Consider the following 22,500-nt stretch of genomic DNA (forward strand, 5'->3'; position numbering starts at 1 on the left):
CTGGCAACTACAGATGCAAATAGCTAGCGGACAACTAGAGCACTAATCGCTAGCTGGCAACTAGGGTGCTAATCAGTGGCTGGTAAATAGCATACTAATCACTATCTGGCAATTAGTGTGCTAATCATTAGCTGGCAACTACAGATGCAAATAGCTAGCGGACAACTAGTGCACTAATCGCTAGCTGCCAACTAGAGTGCTAATCAGTGGCTGGTAAATAGCATAATAATCACTATCTGGCAATCAGTGTGCTAATCATTAGCTGGCAACTACAGATGCAAATAGCTAGCGGACAACTAGTGCCCTAATCGCTAGCTGCCAACTAGAGCTCTAACCGCTAGCTGGTGACTAGCGTGTTAATCTGTAACTGACAACTAGTGCCCTAATCGCTAGCTGCCAACTAGAGCACTAATCGCTAGCTGGTGACTAGCTTGCTCATCGCTGACTGACAACTAGTGCGCTAATCACTAGCTGCCAACTAGAACACTAATCGCTATCTGGCAACTAGAATGCTAATCTCTAACTGACAACTAGTGCCCTAATCACTAGCTGCCAACTAGAGAACTAATTGCTAGTTATCAACTACTACACTAATCGCTACCTGCCAACTAGAGCTCTAATCGCTAGCTGGCAACTAGCGTGCTAATCAGTAGCTGGTAACTAGCACACTAATCACTGGCTGGCAACCAGTGTGCTAATCATTAGCTGGCAACTACGGCTGCAAATAGCTAGCAGACAACTAGTGCCGTAATCGCTAGCTGCCGACTAGAACACTAATCGCTGGCTGGCCACTAGCGTGCTAATCAGTAGCTGGTAACTAGCACACTAATCACTAGCTGGCAACCAGTGTGCTAATCGTTAGCTGGCAACGACAGCTGCAAATAGCTAGTTTGATCCACCAAGACTGCATGTGCAAGTGAAAAGTCATCCAGCAGCTATGAAATTATAAAAGAAAATTGCTGAATAGACAAAATGTTAAAAAATGTTTTTATTCCTGGCCGAAAATGTTGGCCACACCCGGAGGATGTCTGACGGTGTGTGCAACTGTCACTTGGCACGTCCTTCTCACACTAATCAATACAACGCTAAACAGCGCTCGCAGAACAGTGATGAGTGTTGATAAATCACATTGTTGATCAATCACATTGTTGATAAATCACATTGCACATGCTAAATCATTAGCAAAAAGCTACAAAGGCCCCATTGAAATAGCTTTGTTTGTTATTATTCTCACACTTTCATCACATTTATGACGCCCTTCACATGCATGACAACTTGACATGCATGCATACTTGCCAACCTTGACACCTCCAAATTCGGGAGATTTGGGGGCGGGGGCGGGGTTAAGTATTTCTTATACATATATATATATATATATATATATATATATATATATATATATATATATATATATATATATATATATATATATATATATATATTTTTTTTTTTTTTTATTATTATTTTGTATTATATATATATATATATATATATATATATATATATATATAATACAAAATAAAAAATAAAATATATATATATATATATATATATATATATATATATATATATATATATATATATATATATATATATATATATATATATAATACAAAATAAAAAATAAAATATATATATATATATATATATATTATTTTTTATTTTGTATTATATATATATATATATATATATATATATATATATATATATATATATGTGTGTGTATATATATATTTAAGTGTATATATATTTATACTGTATATGTATACAGTACATATATATATACACTACCGTTCAAAAGTTTGGGGTCACCATATATATATATATATATATATATATACAGTATAAATATATATACACTTAAATATATATATATATATATATATATATATATATATATATATATATTTAAGTGTATATATATTTATACTGTATGTATATATATATATATATATATATATATATATATATACTGTAGATATATATATATATATATATATATACATATATACTGTAGATATATATATATATATGTATATTTAAGTGTATATATATTTATACTGTATGTATATATATATATATATATATATATATATATCTACAGTATATATGTATATATATATATATACATATATACTGTATGTATATATATATATACATATATATATATATATATATATATATATATATATATATATATATATATATATATATATATATACATATATATATATATATACAATAAATATATACCTGTATATATATATATATATATATATATATATATATATATATATATATATATATATATATATATATATATATATATATATATATATATAAATATATATATATATACAGGTATATATTTATTGTATATATATATATATATATATATATATATATATATATATATATAAGTATAATGAAGTATAAAAACTGAAAGTATGTTAGTGAAGGTGAATAAAATGAAAGCACTGTGCTTGTAAGTGGTTTCTCCAGGCAACATAGTGATTAGCGTCATCACCAATCAATCAATCACCGGTTTTGAGTGCTTTGAAAAAGATGAAAGGACTTCCTGTCAGATAAGAGCGCCTGTATCACCTGCCGCCTCTCTGAAGCTGACATGGGGTGTAAGTTATGGCTGCAGACTACATCCTGACCTGAACACGTCTCCTGGAACACTCTGTTATTAGCCAGACGCTGATTGGGGAGCGACAACATATTTGCAGTGGGAAGTCGGTGGGAGGGTCTGTGAGCGGCACCTGCTACCTTTGCCCTTGAGCAAGAGCGAGAGTGCTGCTGGATTAGGAGTTCAAGCCTTTTGCGTGGCCACAGCAACACACTTCACAGCTACTACACACCCAACACAACACAACTGGTAGTGTCAGTGAGCATATGAAGAACCGCAGCTCCCCGGCGCCGGCAGCACTCGTGCAGCCCCAGACCGTGACCCCACAAGCTTAATGCAATTATCACCACTCACGTGTCTCGTCAGCTATTCAGACACTGTTAAACTTTTTTTTTTTTTAAGCGGATATTAAATCCACACTGCTATGCAAGCTGTACACTGACTACTCTAAAGCATATCCAAGTTCACCACATGTATCACCAAAGTACTGTAACTAAATGTATTCTTACTTAAAAATATATGTACTCCATGTAATCGGAAATGATGTCAACTTAAATATTGTGTAATTATGCAAAAATATATAATCAAACATTCAAACCATTTTTTAAATAGAAATAAATACTAATAATAATGATTTCAAAGCAAGTTATCCATCAAGTTGTGCAATGTAAAAGGAGCAATAGATTTCATGGTCAAATTGTGAAATTTACTGTGTTTTTTTACAGCATTTACTCTAAATGAAAAAAACTGTACTTTTTTTTTTTAATGTTATAAACTGTGGTGCCGTTTTGGCATTTACAGTAATACACTCAAAAATCTACACTTGTTGATTTGAGGTAAAAAATAAAATAAAAATTAAAAAAAAAAGGTAGCTCAGGTGCCAAAATTTTACTGTAAAATGGCATTTTATTTTATTTACAGTGACATTTTTTTTTTTACATTTTACAGTAAAATTCTGGCAACTGAGCTGTCTTTTTTTACTATAAAAACAGCAGTACTGTGTTTCCATTTACAGTAATATACACTACATTTTGAGGTGAAATTGTTGCAACATACAATGTTTTTTTTTACATTTTAGTTTAAACAAAATCTACTAATAAAATGCTTTAAAAAATGGTGAAATAATAGTACCCCTCTGGGGCCAAACATAACTGCCATGTGGCCCTCACTGAAAACCACTTTGACACCTCTGGTATATACAAACCCCCGTTTCCATATGAGTTGGGAAATTGTGTTAGATGTAAATATAAACGGAATACAATGATTTGCAAATCCTTTTCAACCCATATTCAGTTGAATATGCTACAAAGACAACATATTTCATGTTCAAACTCATAAACATTTTTTTTTTTTGCAAATAATCATTAACTTTAGAATTTGATGCCAGCAACACGTGACAAAGAAGTTGGGAAAGGTGGCAATAAATACTGATAAAGTTGAGGAATGCTCATCAAACACTTATTTGGAACATCCCACAGGTGTGCAGGCTAATTGGGAACAGGTGGGTGCCATGATTGGGTATAAAAGTAGATTCCATGAAATGCTCAGTCATTCACAAACAAGGATGGGGCGAGGGTCACCACTTTGTCAACAAATGCGTGAGCAAATTGTTGAACAGTTTAAGAAAAACCTTTCTCAACCAGCTACTGCAAGGAATTTAGGGATTTCACCATCTACGCCCTGTAATATCATCAAAGGGTTCAGAGAATCTGGAGAAATCACTGCACGTAAGCAGCTAAGCCCGTGACCTTCCATCCCTCAGTCTGTACTGCATCAACAAGCGACATCGGTGTGTAAAGGATATCACCACATGGGCTCAGGAACACTTCAGAAACCCACTGTCAGTAACTACAGTTGGTCGCTACATCTGTAAGTGCAAGTTGAAACTGTCCTGTGCAAGGCGAAAACCGTTTATCAACAACACCCAGAAACGCCGTCGGCTTCGCTGGGCCTGAGCTCATCTAAGATGGACTGATACAAAGTGGAAAAGTGTTCTGTGGTCTGACGAGTCCACATTTCAAATTGTTTTTGGACCAAAGAGGAAAAGTACCATCCGGATTGTTATAGGCGCAAAGTGTAAAAGCCAGCATGTGTGATGGTATGGGGGTGTATTAGTGCCCAAGACATGGGTAACTTACACATCTGTGAAGGCGCCATTAATGCTGAAAGGTACATACAGCTTTTGGAGCAACATATGTTGCCATCCAAGCAACGTTACCATGGACGCCCCTGCTTATTTCAGCAAGACAATGCCAAGCCACGTGTTACATCAACGTGGCTTCATAGTAAAAGAGTGCGGGTACTAGACTGGCCTGCCTGTAGTCCAGACCTGTCTCCCATTGAAAATGTGTGGCGCATTATGAAGCCTAAAATAGCACAAGGGAGACCCCCGGACTGTTGAACAACTTAAGCTGTACATCAAGCAAGAATGGGAAAGAATTCCACCTGAGAAGCTTCAAAAATGTGTCTCCTCAGTTCCCAAACCTTTACTGAGTGTTGTTAAAAGGAAAGGCCATGTAACACAGTGGTGAACATGCCCTTTCCCAACTACTTTGGCACGTGTAGCAGCCATGAAATTCTAAGTTAATTATCATTTGCAAAAAAACTCAACAAAGTTTATGAGTTTAAACATCAAATATGTTGTCTTTGTAGCATATTCAACTGAATATGGGTTGAAAATGATTTGCAAATCATTGTATTCCGTTTATATTTACATCTAACACAATTTCCCAACTCATATGGAAACGGGGTTTGTATTATTTATTATTGCATTATTTATGGTAAGTAGGTCATGATTCATGATGTGTGAAGGGAGTCCCCACACGTTGACACACACTAAAGTCCAATATTGTGTGTGTGTGTGTGTGTGTGTGTGTGTGTGTGTGTGTGTGTGTGTGTGTGTGTGTGTGTGTGTGTGTGTGTGTGTGTGTGTGTGTGTGTGTGTGTGTGACCAAGGCCACATTGCAGGGAATGTAGACTTTGTTCAGTCGGCCCCCTTTAGACAGTTCCACCCCCTTTTACACACACACGCATGCATGCATGCACACACACACACACACACACACACGCACACACACACACACATTAAGGTAAGGATGTTAGTGAGCATTAGTGTGACATAAGACATGATTCTGTGGTCCTCCAACACTTCATCTTGTTTTTGGAACTTGAACATGTGGTTCTGACTTTGTGTCCACTTTTCTACAAAGTCATCTTCACACACACAACTTTTAGCCAAATCACCACACAATTGGATACACACTTTTATTATATACATTACATTATATATATATACTTGCAGTGTGTATATTGTACATATTACATATTGTCATGAAGGTGTCTGTTACTACATTATATATATACTTGCAGTGTGTATATTGTACATATTACATATTGTTATGCAGGTGTCTGTTACTACATTATATATATACTTGCAGTGTGTGTATTGTACATATTACATATTGTTATGAAGGTGTCTGTTACTACATTATATATATACTTGCAGTGTGTATATTGTACATATTACATATTGTTATGAAGGTGTCTGTTACTACATTATATATATACTTGCAGTGTGTAAACTATACATATTACATATTGTTATGAAGGTGTCTGTTACTACATTATATATATACTTGCAGTGTGTATATTGTACATATTACATATTGTTATGAAAGTGTATGTTACTACATTATATATATACTTGCAGTGTGTATATTGTACATATTACATATTGTTATGAAGGTGTCTGTTACTACATTATATATATACTTGCAGTGGGTATATTGTACATATTACATATTGTTATGAAGGTGTCTGTTACTACATTATATATATACTTGCAGTGTGTATATTGTACATATTACATATTGTCATGAAGGTGTCTGTTACTACATTATATATATAATCTCCCCTTTAATACTACAATGTTATTAGCATGTACCTCAGCGACCTGATAGCCACTTGTAGCTTCCACAATTGTTCCCAAAATGATCTACAAAATTCCACAGTTGTTCCTTTTCCGAAAGAAAAACTGTTACTGTGGAAAAAATCCCATTTGGAGTCTAATTACCGCTAGCTAGCCAGATAATTCTAGCTAGCTAGTTAGCTGCGTCCCTTGACAGCTCAATACGGAAAGTGTACTTTTGTTTCGAGATACGGGACGATTCCGCTCTTCAAGGGACGGTTGGTTACCACCAGCACCAGATTGGTTGAAAAACATGCCGATATCAACCAAAACAAATTGCCAACCAATTGTCCATAAGGCAGTGACAGCAGCCGAGGCAGAAGGAACAGATGCCGTAAAGGTCGAGCAGCACTAAGTTTGACAGCTGAGCCATCAGTCACTCTGACATCCACTGGCTTAGACCAGGGGTCGGCGACCCAAAACGTTAAAGGGGTCATATTGGACCAAAAATACAAATCTGTCTGTAGCCGCCAAAAATTAAAAGTCTTTTATAAGTGTTATAATGAAGACAACACATGGTGTAAGTGTCTATATTAGCCTACTATCAAAATGACTTTAAAAGTCTTATATAAGTGTTATAATGAAGGCAATACATGATGTAAGTGTCTATATTAGCCTATTATCAAAATGACTTTAAAAGTCTTATATAAGTGTTATAATGAAGACAACACATGATGTAAGTGTCTATATTAGTTATATTAGCCTACTATCAAAATTACTTTAAAAGTCTTATATAAGTGTTATAATGAAGGCAACACATGATGTAAGTGTCTATATTAGTTATATTAGCCTACTATCAAAATTACTTTAAAAGTCTTATATAAGTGTTATAATGAAGGCAACACATGATGTAAGTGTCTAATTAGCTATATTAGCCTACTATCAAAATGACTTTAAAAGTCTTATATAAGTGTTATAATGAAGGCAACACATGATGTAAGTGTCTATATTAGCGTACTATAAAAATGACTTTAAAAGTCTTATATAAGTGTTATAATGAAGGCAACACATGATGTAAGTGTCTAATTAGCTATATTAGCCTACTATCAAAATGACTTTAAAAGTATTATATAAGTGTTATAATGAAGACAACAAATGATGTAAGTGTCTATATTAGTTATATTAGCGTACTATCAAAATGACTTTAAAAGTCTTATATAAGTGTTATAATGAAGGCAACACATGATGTAAGTGTCTATATTAGCGTACTATAAAAATGACTTTAAAAGTCTTATATAAGTGTTATAATGAAGACAACACATGACGTAAGTGTCTATATTAGCTATATTAGCCTACTATCAAAATTACTTTAAAAGTCATATATAAGTCTTATGAGGACAACACATGATGTAAGTGTCTATATTAGCTATATTAGCCTACTATCAAAATGACTTTAAAAGTCATATATAAGTCTTATGAGGACAACACATGATGTAAGTGTCTATATTAGTTATATTAGCCTACTATTAAAATGATTTTAAAAGTCTTATAAAAGTGTTATAATGAAGACAACACATGATGTAAGTGTCTATATTAGCTATATTAGCCTACTATCAAAATGACTTTAAAAGTCTTATATAAGTGTTATAATGAACACAACGCATGATGTAAGTGTCTATATTAGCCTACTATCAAAATGACTTTAAAAGTCTTATATAAGTGTTATAATGAAGACAAAACATGATGTAAGTGTCTATATTAGTTATATTAGCCTACTATCAAAATTACTTTAAAAGTCTTATATAAGTGTTATAATGAAGGCAACACATGATGTAAGTGTCTAATTAGCTATATTAGCCTACTATCAAAATGACTTTAAAAGTATTATATAAGTGTTATAATGAAGACAACACATGATGTAAGTGTCTATATTAGTTATATTAGCCTACTATCAAAATGACTTTAAAAGTCTTATATAAGTGTTATAATGAAGGCAACACATGATGTAAGTGTCTGTATTAGCCTACTATCAAAATGACTTGAAAAGTCTTATATAAGTGTTATAATGAAGACAACACATGACGTAAGTGTCTATATTAGCTATATTAGCCTGCTATCAAAATGACTTTAAAAGTCTTATATAAGTGTTATAATGAAGGCAACACATGACGTAAGTGTCTATATTAGCTATATTAGCCTACTATCAAAATTACTTTAAAAGTCATATATAAGTCTTATGAGGACAACACATGATGTAAGTGTCTATATTAGTTATATTAGCCTACTATCAAAATGACTTTAAAAGTCTTATAAAAGTGTTATAATGAAGACAACACATGATGTAAGTGTCCATATTAGCTTTATTTGCCTACTATCAAAATGATTTTAAAAGTCTTATATAAGTGTTATAATGAAGACAACACATGATGTGTCTACATTAGCTATATCAGCCTACTATCAAAATGAGTTTAAAAGTCTTATATAAGTGTTATAATGAAGGCAACACATGATGTAAGTGTCTAATTAGCTATATTAGCCTACTATCAAAATGACTTTAAAAGTCTTATATAAGTGTTATAATGAAGGCAACACATGATGTAAGTGTCTATATTAGCTATATTAGCCTACTATCAAAATCACTTTAAAAGTCTTATATAAGTGTTATAATGAACACAACGCATGATGTAAGTGTCTATATTAGCTATATTAGCCTACTATCAAAATGACTTTAAAAGTCTTATATAAGTGTTATAATGAAGACAACACATGATGTAAGTGTCTATATTAGTTATATTAGCCTACTATCAAAATTACTTTAAAAGTCTTATATAAGTGTTATAATGAAGGCAACACATGATGTAAGTGTCTAATTAGCTATATTAGCCTACTATCAAAATGACTTTAAAAGTATTATATAAGTGTTATAATGAAGACAACACATGAAGTAAGTGTCTATATTAGTTATATTAGCCTACTATCAAAATGACTTTAAAAGTCTTATATAAGTGTTATAATGAAGGCAACACATGATGTAAGTGTCTATATTAGCTATATTAGCCTACTATCAAAATGACTTTAAAAGTCATATATAAGTCTTATGAAGACAACACATGATGTAAGTGTCTATATTAGTTGTATTAGCCTACTATTAAAATGATTTTAAAAGTCTTATAAAACTGATATAATGAAGACAACACATGATGTAAGTGTCTATATTAGCTATATTAGCCTACTATCAAAATGACTTTAAAAGTCTTATATAAGTGTTATAATGAAGGCAACACATGATGTAAGTGTCTAATTAGCTATATTAGCCTACTATCAAAATGACTTTAAAAGTATTATATAAGTGTTATAATGAAGACAACACATGAAGTAAGTGTCTATATTAGTTATATTAGCCTACTATCAAAATGACTTTAAAAGTCTTATATAAGTGTTATAATGAAGGCAACACATGATGTAAGTGTCTATATTAGCTATATTAGCCTACTATCAAAATGACTTTAAAAGTCATATATAAGTCTTATGAGGACAACACATGATGTAGGTGTCTATATTAGCTATATTAGCCTACTATCAAAATGACTTTAAAAGTCATATATAAGTCTTATGAAGACAACACATGATGTAAGTGTCTATATTAGTTATATTAGCCTACTATCAAAATTACTTTAAAAGTCTTATAAAAGTGTTATAATGAAGACAACACATGATGTAAGTGTCCATATTAGCTTTATTTGCCTACTATCAAAATGATTTTAAAAGTCTTATATAAGTGTTATAATGAAGACAACACATGATGTGTCTACATTAGCTATATCAGCCTACTATCAAAATGAGTTTAAAAGTCTTATATAAGTGTTATAATGAAGGCAACACATGATGTAAGTGTCTAATTAGCTATATTAGCCTACTATCAAAATGACTTTAAAAGTCTTATATAAGTGTTATAATGAAGGCAACACATGATGTAAGTGTCTATATTAGCTATATTAGCCTACTATCAAAATGACTTTAAAAGTCTTATATAAGTGTTATAATGAACACAACGCATGATGTAAGTGTCTATATTAGCTATATTAGCCTACTATCAAAATGACTTTAAAAGTCTTATATAAGTGTTATAATGAAGACAACACATGATGTAAGTGTCTATATTAGTTATATTAGCCTACTATCAAAATTACTTTAAAAGTCTTATATAAGTGTTATAATGAAGGCAACACATGATGTAAGTGTCTATATTAGCTATATTAGCCTACTATCAAAATGACTTTAAAAGTCATATATAAGTCTTATGAAGACAACACATGATGTAAGTGTCTATATTAGCTATATTAGCCTACTATCAAAATGACTTTAAAAGTCATATATAAGTCTTATGAAGACAACACATGATGTAAGTGTCTATATTAGTTGTATTAGCCTACTATTAAAATGTTTTTAAAAGTCTTATAAAACTGATATAATGAAGACAACACATGATGTAAGTGTCTATATTAGCTATATTAGCCTACTATCAAAATGACTTTAAAAGTCTTATATAAGTGTTATAATGAAGGCAACACATGATGTAAGTGTCTAATTAGCTATATTAGCCTACTATCAAAATGACTTTAAAAGTATTATATAAGTGTTATAATGAAGACAACACATGAAGTAAGTGTCTATATTAGTTATATTAGCCTACTATCAAAATGACTTTAAAAGTCATATATAAGTCTTATGAAGACAACACATGATGTAAGTGTCTATATTAGTTATATTAGCCTACTATTAAAATGATTTTAAAAGTCTTATAAAACTGATATAATGAAGACAACACATGATGTAAGTGTCTATATTAGCTATATTAGCCTACTATCAAAATGACTTTAAAAGTCTTATATAAGTGTTATAATGAAGACAACACATTATGTGTCTATATTAGTTATATTAGCCTACTATCAAAATGACAGTGTGTCGCAGGATGAAGCAAATATTCGTTGACAGAAATGTTGAAATTGTATATTTATTTTACACATTTTTACAACATTAGAAACCATTAGTCAACCAGAGGCTTCTCAGAGGGTGAGATAACTCCTGGAATAAGTTACTGACTTAGAATGGCCAAAGGTATAGATGTGTGTGTCCAAGAGGCTGTCTTCTTCTAATAGATGTATTACAATCTTTGGCAAGCTCGGTAATATTTACTGTGGTCTGGAACAACATGACAACTATATTACATACAGATAATGTGTCATGAGACATGCACATATAAATCAAACACACAGAGGACATAAGTAAAGGTAATTAAAAGAGCTCAAATATAGCTACAAATGAGGCATAATGATGCAATATGTACATACAGCTAGCCTAAATAGCATGTTAGCTTTTTACCTGCACACTGCCTCCCGCTGTTTCCGACATCTATAAAGCAATTAGCTACTGGCTGCCACCTACTGGTATGGAAGAGTATTACACGCTTTTAGTTCTTGTCTTTTCCTGTTTTGGTGGTGTTTTCATGTAGCAGTTTCATGTCCGGATGTACTTTGTGGACGCCGTCTGCTCCACACGCTGTAAGTCTTTGCTGTCGTCCAGCATTCCGTTTTTGTTTACTTTGCAGCCAGTTCAGTTTTAGTTTCATTCTGCGTAGCCTTCCCTAAGCTTCGATGCCTTTTCTTAGGGGCACTCAGCTTTTGTTTATTTTTTGGTTTAAGCATTAGACACCTTTTTACCTGCACGCTGCCTCCCGCTGTTTCCGACATCTATAAAGCAATTAGCTACCGGCTGCCACCTACTGATATGGAAGAGTATTACACTGATTTTGTTCTTGTCTATTCCTGTTTTGGTGGTATTTTCCTGTAGCAGTTTCATGTCCGGGTGTACTTTGTGGACGCCGTCTGCTACACACGCTGTAAGTCTTTGCTGTCGTCCTGCATTCTGTTTTTGTTCACCTGTCACATCACGACTTGACTTATTTGGAGGTTTTTTGGTGTTTTCCTGTGTGTTGTGTTTTAGTTCTTGTCTTTTCCTGTTTTGGTAGTATTTTCCTGCAGCAGTTTCATTTCCGGATGTACTTTGTGGACGCCATCTGCTCCACACGCTGTAAGTCTTTGCTGTCGTCCAGCATTCCGTTTTTGTTTACTTTGCAGCCAGTTCAGTTTTAGTTTCGTTCTGCATAGCCTTCCCTAAGCTTCGATGCCTTTTCTTAGGGGCACTCAGCTTTTGTTTATTTTTTGGTTTAAGCATTAGACACCTTTTTACCTGCACCCTGCCTCCCGCTGTTTCTGACATGTATAAAGCAATTAGCTACCGGCTGCCACCTACTGGTATGGAAGAGTATTACACGGTTTTTGTTCTTGTCCTTTCCTGTTTTGGTGGTATTTTCCTGTAGCAGTTTCATGTCCGGATGTACTTTGTGGACGCCGTCTGCTCCACACGCTGTAAGTCTTTGCTGTCGTCCTGCATTCTGTTTTTGTTCACCTGTCACATCACGACTTGACTTATTTGGAGGTTTCTTGGTGTTTTCCTGTGTGTAGTGTTTTAGTCCTTGTCTTTTCCTGTTTTGGTGGTATTTTCCTGTAGCAGTTTCATGTCCGGATGTACTTTGTGGACGCCGTCTGCTCCACACGCTGTAAGTCTTTGCTGTCGTCCAGCATTCCGTTTTTGTTTACTTTGCAGCCAGTTCAGTTTTAGTTTCATTCTGCGTAGCCTTCCCTAAGCTTCAATGCCTTTTCTTAGGGGCACTCACCTTTTGTTTATTTTTGGTTTAAGCATTAGACACCTTTTTACCTGCACGCTGCCTCCCGCTGTTTCCGACATCTATAAAGCAATTAGCTACCCGCTGCCACCTACTGATATGGAAGAGTATAATCCGGTTTTAGTTCTTGTCTTTTCCTGTTTTGGTGGTATTTTCCTGTAGCAGTTTCATGTCCGGATGTACTTTGTGGACGCCGTCTGCTCCACACGCTGTAAGTCTTTGCTGTCGTCCAGCATTCCGTTTTTGTTTACTTTGCAGCCAGTTCAGTTTTAGTTTCATTCTGCGTAGACTTCCCTAAGCTTCAATGACTTTTCTTAGGGGCACTCACCTTCTGTTTATTTTTGGTTTAAGCATTAGACACCTTTTTACCTGCACGCTGCCTCCCGCTGTTTCCGACATCTATAAAGCAATTAGCTACCGGCTGCCACCTACTGATATGGAAGAGTATTACACTGATTTTGTTCTTGTCTATTCCTGTTTTGGTGGTATTTTCCTGTAGCAGTTTCATGTCCGGATGTACTTTGTGGACGCCGTCTGCTCCACACGCTGTAAGTCTTTGCTGTCGTCCTGCATTCTGTTTTTGTTCACCTGTCACATCACGACTTGACTTATTTGGAGGTTTCTTGGTGTTTTCCTGTGTGTAGTGTTTTAGTCCTTGTCTTTTCCTGTTTTGGTGGTATTTTCCTGTAGCAGTTTCATGTCCGGATGTACTTCGTGGACGCCGTCTGCTCCACACGCTGTAAGTCTTTGCTGTCGTCCAGCATTCCGTTTTTGTTTACTTTGCAGCCAGTTCAGTTTTAGTTTCGTTCTGCGTAGTCTTCCCTAAGCTTCGATGCCTTTTCTTAGGGGCACTCCCCTTTTGTTTATTTTTATTTAAGCATTAGATACCTTTTTACCTGCATGCGGCCTCCTGCTGTTTCCGACATCTATAAAGCAATTAGCTACCGGCTGCCACCTACTGATATGGAAGTGTATTATACGGTTTTAGTTTTTCTCTTTTCCTGTTTTGGTGGTATTTTCCTGTAGCAGTTTCATGTCCGGATGTACTTTGTGGACGCCGTCTGCTCCACACGCTGTAAGTCTTTGCTGTCGTCCAGCATTCTGTTTTTGTTTACTTTGCTGCCAGTTCAGTTTTAGTTTCGTTCCGCATAGCCTTCCCTAAGCTTCTGTTTATTTTTGGCATAAGCATTAGATACCTTTTTACCTGCACCCTACCTCCCGCTGTGGTTGGAAAAACACTGCGCTGGCATAGCCAGCAAAGCATTTTGAACCACAGCCATTGAAGGCACCACGAGGTTGGCCTCATGCGGGAGTAAAAAGACAGCAGCTCAAAAAGTCTGCTGTCTCCCAACACTTCCTCATTCGGGTCTTCAGACAGAAATAAAATAAAAAAACATGGCGGTCTGCGAGTTGAAGATGAGGTCACGTGTCGCCGCCATCGCCGAGACGAGGATAAAGAATCTTTCAATCGATAAATGATCGACCCCGTGTGGTCAGTGGTCCCCAACCTTTTTGTAGCTGGGGACCGGTCAACGCTTGAAAATTTGTCCCACGGACCGGGGGAGGGGGTTTCATAAAGAAATACAATCATGTGTGCTTACGGACTGTATCCCTGCAGACTGTATTGATCTATATTGATATATAATGTATATATTGTGTTTTTTATGTTGATTTAATTATTTTTTTTTAAATTAAATTTCTAGCGCGGCCCGGTACCAATACCGGTCCGCGGCCCGGTGGTTGGGGACCACTGCTCTGGGGGACTCACATGGTATTTTTATGGCTCAACCAGCTGAACGTGCTTGTATCTTAAAGTCACGGTGAACATCCTTTAAAGGCCTACTGAAATGAATTTTTTTTATTTAAACAGGGATAGCAGATGTATTCTATGTGTCATACTTGATCATTTCGCGATATTGCCATATTTTTGCTGAAAGGATTTAGTATAGAACAACGACGATAAAGATTGCAACTTTTGGTATCTGATAAAAAAAAGGCTTGCCCCTACCGGAAGTAGCGTGACGTAGTCAGTTGAACATATACGCAAAGTTCCCTATTGTTTACAATGATGGCCGCATGAAGTGAGAGAGATTCGGACCGAGAAAGCGACAATTTCCCCATTAATTTGAGCGAGGATGAAAGATTTGTGGATGAGTAAAGTGCAAGTGAAGGACTAGTGGGGAGTTGAAGCTATTCAGATAGGGAAGATGCTGTGAGAGCCGAGGGTGACCTGATATTCAGCTGGGAATGACTACAACAGTAAATAAACACAAGACATATATATACTCTATTAGCCACAACACAACCAGGCTTATATTTAATATGCCACAAATTAATCCTGCATAAAAACACCTGCGTGTTTGTTATGCTAGCTCCTAGCTCCTCTGCTAGCTCCTAGCTCCATAGAACACGCCAATACAATTCAAACACCTGATCAACACACACAATCACTCAGCCCAAAAGACCGTTCACCTAACCCAAGGTTCATAAAGCTTATATATTTTTAAAAAGTTACGTACGTGACGCGCACGTACGGTACGGTACGTGTTATGCTAGCTCCTAGCTCCTATGCTAGCTCCTAGCTCTTATGCTAGCTCCTAGCTCCATAGAACACGCCAATACAATTCAAACACCTGATCAACACACACAATCACTCAGCCCAAAAGACCGTTCACCTAACCCAAGGTTCATAAAGCTTATATATTTTTAAAAAGTTACGTACATACGCAAAAAAAAAGTTGCGCACATACGGTCAAGCAATCAAATGTTTAGAAGCCAAAGCTGCATACTCACGGTAGCACGTCTGCGTCTTTGTCATCCAAATCAAAGTAATCCTGGTAAGAGTCTGTGTTGTCCCAGTTCTCTACAGGCGTCTGTGTATCCAAGTCAAAAGTCCTCCTGGTTAGAGTCTCTGTTATCCGAGTTCTTCCATCTTGGCTGCATCTTTCGGGAATGTAAACAAAGAAGCGCCGGCTGTGTACTGTTGTTGCTGACTACGTTCGAAAAATACGTCCATTTCGCACCGACAACTTTCTTCTTTGCTTGCTCAGCTTCCTTCTCCATAATGCAATGAACATGATTGAAACAGATTCACGAACACAGATGTCCAGAATACTGTGGAATTATGAAATGAAAACAGAGCTTTTTCGTATTGGCTTCGATGTGGAAGGCATACCCGTGTTCCCCGGGCTACGTCACGCGCATACGTCATCCTCAGAGGCGTTTCGAACCGGAAGTTTAGCGGCAAATTTAAAATGTCACTTTATAAGTTAACCCGGCCGTATTGGCATGTGTTATAATGTTAAGATTTCATCATTGATATATAAACTATCAGACTGCGTGGTCGGTAGTAGAGGCTTTCAGTAGGCCTTTAAAGGAGCTGTGGATGAATTTAAAAATGCTCACAACTTTGTGCAAGAATTCTTATCAGAAGAGGAAAAGGAAAATGATTATTATGACTGGTATGAACCCAGAATAATAAATTTGAATTATTTCATGAAAGATGTTGAAACATGGAAAAGAGAAATTGCACAATCAAAAGTTGGACCACTGGACAACATATCAAATGTATCCCACAAATCAAAGTCTGCCACTGGATCAAAAGCCTCCAGATGTTCCTCAGTATCCTCAGAATTAAAAATTGCCAAAGCGGAACAAGCTGCCACATTGGCTCGAGCTGCTGCACTTAAGGAAAAACACACCTTGCAACTGGAGGAAACAAAGCTTAAAGCAAAGATGGAGCAAATGGAGTTGGAAGCAGACCTCGCAGCATCAACTGCTCATCAATCAATCAATCAATGTTTATTTATATAGCCCTAAATCACAAGTGTCTCAAAGGGCTGTACAAGCCACAACGACATCCTCGGTACAGAGCCCACATACGGGCAAGGAAAAACTCACCCCAGTGGGACGTCGGTGAATGACTATGAGAAACCTTGGAGAGGACCGCATATGTGGGTAACCCCCCCCCCCCCCCCTCTAGGGGAGACCGAAAGCAATGGATGTCGAGTGGGTCTGACATAACATTGTGAAAGTCCAGTCCACAGTGGATCCAACACATCAGCGGGAGTCCAGTCCACAGCGGGGCCAACAGGAAACCATCCCGAGCGGAGACGGGTCAGCAGCGCAGAGATGTCCCCAACCGATGCACAGGCTAGTGGTCCACCCGGGGTCCCGACTCTGGACAGCCAGCACTTCATCCATGGCCACCGGACCTATGCAACTCCCCCTCGCAAGGGACAGGGGAGAAGAGGAGAGAAGAAAAGAAACGGCAGATCAACTGGTCTAAAAGGGGGGTCTATTTAAAGGCTAGATTATACAAATGAGTTTTAAGATGGGACTTAACTGCTTCTACTGAGGTAGCATCTCTAACTGTTACCGGGAGGGCATTCCAGAGTACTGGAGCCCGAATAGAAAACGCTCTATAGCCCGCAGACTTTTTTTTGGCTCTGGGAATCACTAATAAGCCGGAGTTCTTTGAACGCAGATTTCTTGTCGGGACATATGGTACAATACAATCGGCGAGATAGGCTGGAGCTAAACCGTGTAGTATTTTATACGTAAGTAGTAAAACCTTAAAGTCGCATCTTGAGTGCACAGGAAGCCAGTGCAGGTGAGCCAGTAAAGGCGTAATATGATCAAACTTTCTTGTTTTTGTCAAAAGCCTTGCAGCCGCATTTTGTACCAACTGTAATCTTTTAATGCTAGACATAGGGAGGCCCGAAAATAATACGTTACAGTAATCGAGACGTAACGAACGCATGAATAATGATCTCAGCGTCGCTAGTGGACAAGATGGAACGAATTTTAGCGATATTACGGAGATGAAAGAAGGCCGTTTTAGTAACACTCTTAATGTGTGACTCAAACGAGAGAGTTGGGTCGAAAATACAAATCCTTCAAAGTGATTTAATTCATGAAAGCCATGATGTGGCTCAGGAACCTCCGGGTGATGGCATGACTGAGTATTATGATTATCACCATGGTACAGAAACTACGGAGAGCAATGTGGACTTTATAGAGTTCTGTGCAATGCCCAAAACCCCCACTTCACCAAACCATCTTAAGTCTCCACAGACCTCTACTTAAAAGGAACACCAACACATCAGAAGATCTAAATAAACCTCAAGACAAAAACGCAACTGAAAAACACAAGACCCAGATTGTAAATCAGACTCAACCAATAAATCACTCTGCACAAGATAATGTGGTTATCAATGCTGCTCATGATAACTTGGATATGGTTATTCAAAGACAAAGTGACATTGCAAAACTCATTGTCTCACAGCAAAAACTGTCTCTACTACCAGCAAGAGAGATTTTGGTGTTTGATGGTAACCCACTGGCATATCAGTCTTTTATCCATGCATATGAACACTTGATTGAAGACAAGACTGATAATGATCAAGACCGGCTCTACTACCTTGAGCAGTTTACCTCTGGTTTGCCAAGAGACTTGGTTCGCAGCTGTGTGACCATGGAAGCCACCAGGGGCTATAATGAAGCTAGGCGCCTCTTAAAAGAACACTTTGGAAATGAGATGAAGATTTCGGGAGCTTACTTGGAAAAAGCCTGGAATTGGACAGCGATTAAAGCTGAGGATGGGAAAATGCTGCATGCATATGCAATGTATTTGAGAGGATGCTGTAATGCAGGGGTCACCAACCTTTTTGAAACCAAGAGCTACTTCTTGGGTACTGATTAATGCGAAGGGCTACCAGTTTGATACACACTTAAATAAATTGCTAGAAATATATAAAAAATAAATACATAAATAAATAAATATATATAAGTATAACCCATTTATTTACCATTTAAATAGCCAATTTGCTCAATTTACCTTTAACTCTATGTTATTATTAATAATTAATGATATTTACACTTAATTGAACGGTTTAAAAGAGGAGAAAACACGAAAAAAAATGACAATTAAATTTTGAAACATAGTTTATCTTCAATTTCGACTCTTTAAATATCAAAATTCAACCGAAAAAAAGTGGAGAAAAACTAGCTAATTCGAATCTTTTTGGAAAAAATTAAAAAAAGAATTTATGGAACATCATTAGTAATTTTTCCTGATTAATATTAATTTTAGAATTTTGATGACATGTTTCAAATAGGTTAAAATCCAATCTGCACTTTGTTAGAATATATAACAAATTGGACCAAGTTATATTTCTAACAAATCATTATTTCTTCCAGATTTTCCAGAACAAAAATTTTAAAAGAAATTCAAAATACTTTGAAATAAGATTTAAATTTGATTCTACAGATTTTCTAGATTTTCCAGAATAATTTTTTTGAATTTTAATCATAATAAGTTTGAAGAAATATTTCACAAATATTCTTCGTCGAAAAAACAGAAGCTAAATTGAAGAATTAAATTAAAATGTATTTATTATTCTTTACAATAAAAAAATAAAAAAATTACTTGAACATTGATTTAAATTGTTAGGAAAGAAGAGGAAGGAATTTAAAAGGTAAAAAGGTATATGTGTTTAAAAAGCCTAAAATAATTTTTAAGGTTGTATTTTTTCTCTAAAATTGTCTTTCTGAAAGTTATAAGAAGAAAAGTAAAAAAAATGTATGAATTTATTTAAACAAGTGAAGACCAAGTCTTTAAAATATTTTCTTGGATTTTCAAATTCTATTTGAGTTTTGTCTCTCTTAGAATTAAAAATGTAGAGCAAAGCGAGACCAGCTTGCTAGTAAATAAATGCAATTTAAAAAATAGAGGCAGCTCACTGGTATGTGCTGCTATTTGAGCTATTTTTAGAACAGGCCAGCGGGCTACTCATCTGGTCCTTACGGGCTACCTGGTGCCCGCGGGCACCGCGTTGGTGACCCCTGCTGTAATGTAATGCAAGATTTACAGTATTTGGAGGAACTTGATATCCCATCGAACCTAAGGCTAATTACATCCAAACTACCCTACAAACTCAGAGAAAGGTGGCGAAGCACAGCTTATGAGACACAACAGAGAACTGGCAGGAGAATCAGATTGAACAACTTTGTGGATTTTGTGGAAAAGCATGCCAAGATGCTTTTGGATCCGTTGTTTGGAGACATTCAGGACCAAATAACAACGAAAGGGCCTCTCCCAAGAAGCACAGGTGAACTAAAACCAATCAGCCAAAGACACAGCAGCTTTGCTACTTCAGTAGCTGTGAATACAGAGCCAGCAGCATGCACTGTAAAACAATCATCTGTTCCACAACAACCTGCTCAAACCACACCCATGATCATCCCTTCATGTGGATATTGTCATGGCAAACATGCTCTGATTGACTGCTCACAATTCAAAACACAGTCACATGACAAAAAGGTTGACTTTTTAAGAAGGCAAGGACATTGTTTTGGTTGCCTACTAAAAGGTCATTTAAGCAAAAATTGTAAAAGAAGATTAATGTGTCATGTTTGCAAAATGAAACATCCTACTGTACTTCATATTCCAAATGAAAAAGGCCCAAGGCAGGAAACTCAAGCAAAGCCCACTGCTGAGACAGAAGAAACCCCTATGAGCATTGCTCTTGTTTCAGCCGGTGATGCAACCGGGGCCGGGAAAGACTGTGCACTTGCAATCGTGCCAGTCAGAGTTAAGGCCGGGAAAGGGAACAGCTATGTTCAGACCTATGCCTTTTCTCGATCCAGGCAGCACGGCAACATTTTGCACGGAAAATCTAATGGACCGACTGAATGTGAAAGGACGCAAAACAGAAATTATTTTGCGAACAATGGGACAGGAAAAGCCTGTGAAGACCTATGAGGTCAGAGGACTGGAGGTTGGAGACTTGGAAGGGTTCACATATCTGGACCTGCCGAAAGTGTACACACAGAGCAAGATACCTGTCTCAAAGAAAAACATCATCACAAAGGCTGACTTGAAGAGGTGGCCACATCTTGGTGGCATTGACTTAAAAGAAATTGAAGCAGACATTGAACTTCTTATTGGGACTGATGTTCCTCGGACAATGGAGCCGTGGAATATAATAAACAGTCAAAAGAATGGACCGTATGCAGTCCAAACCATACTGGGATGGGTGGTAACTGGACCACTCAGTTGCAGTGCTACAGAACATGCTGGGCCCATTGCAGTGTCAACTAACAGAATCTCAGTAATTGAGCTGAAGGACCTCCTCATCAGACAATATAACCAGGATTTCTCTGAAAACATATATGAGAAGAAAAATGAGATGTCAGTTGAGGATAAATGTTCTATGGAGATCGCCTCAAGTTCAGTCTTTCTTAAAGACGGTCACGATCCTCTGCCACTGCCTTTCCGGGATAAAGACAAAGTCACACCTCAGGATAAGTTCAGAGAGAAAGAAAGACATTGGCATTCCTCCTTTTCTTCTTCCAAAAAAGCCATGACAAAGATAAAGAAAAGGTCAAGAAGGACAAAGGAGACAAACGTGACAAAACGGAGGAACTCAGAGATCTGTACGGTCGGAGGGGAAGCTTACCTTTTAACCAAGAGCCAATGCCCTTAGAGGCTGATCCTTACACATTCCCATACGCTGGAAAAGGAGATGGCAAAGACAAGCACAGAACAGTTGAAAAGGAGAAAAATAACAAAATCCAGGACTCCACCAATAACAAGACCATGAAACAAGGAAACACATAACAAGACCATGGACCATGGAACAAGGAAACACATAACAAGACCATGGACCTAAGACCATGGAACAAGTAAAGACATTTCCAGATGCCAAAGGCTTTGTGAGAAGTGTTTTGGTTAAAACCAAGACCAACACGGTGCAACGACCAATAGATGAACTCTGCCTGCTAATGGAAGCAGCTTGATGGACTGAGGGGGGCTTCGGTTCTCCAGACTCGATGACCGCTTCAGATATGACTATGGACTTTGATGAGACTTGACTAATAACTCAAGTAACTTAATTAATTTTGAATTTGAAGAACATAATTGTTTGGATTATATTGTTCTATTATGGCTCCTGTGAATATTATTATTTATGTAATTGTTTTGCTAAAGCACACAATTAGGGGCCGGGATGTTGGAGCCAGTTGGAGCCGATCTATATTATTTATTTATTAATTGTTTGACAATGAAATCAAATAATGTCAAGAATGATGTTAATGAATTATTGGATGTTTTAGATTTCATTGTGATTGACTGATTGTTTTCAGCTGCTCGCGCTCCTACTGGTGAGCCACTTCCTCCTCCTATAATTAAGAAGACAGGACAGCTGGGTGCCC

At 36.4% G+C, this 22,500-nt stretch overlaps 1 protein-coding gene across 1 annotated transcript in view; it reads right to left on the reverse strand.

Moving 5' to 3' along the window:
• The window catches only part of vegfba (vascular endothelial growth factor Ba), a 54,275-nt gene that overhangs the window by 28,290 nt on the left and 3,485 nt on the right, over nt 1–22,500 (reverse strand). The gene's annotated exons all lie outside the window — the stretch shown is intronic.

The sequence above is a fragment of the Entelurus aequoreus genome, linkage group LG04 (genome assembly GCF_033978785.1).
Source record: "Entelurus aequoreus isolate RoL-2023_Sb linkage group LG04, RoL_Eaeq_v1.1, whole genome shotgun sequence".
Classification (NCBI taxonomy): domain Eukaryota; kingdom Metazoa; phylum Chordata; class Actinopteri; order Syngnathiformes; family Syngnathidae; genus Entelurus; species Entelurus aequoreus.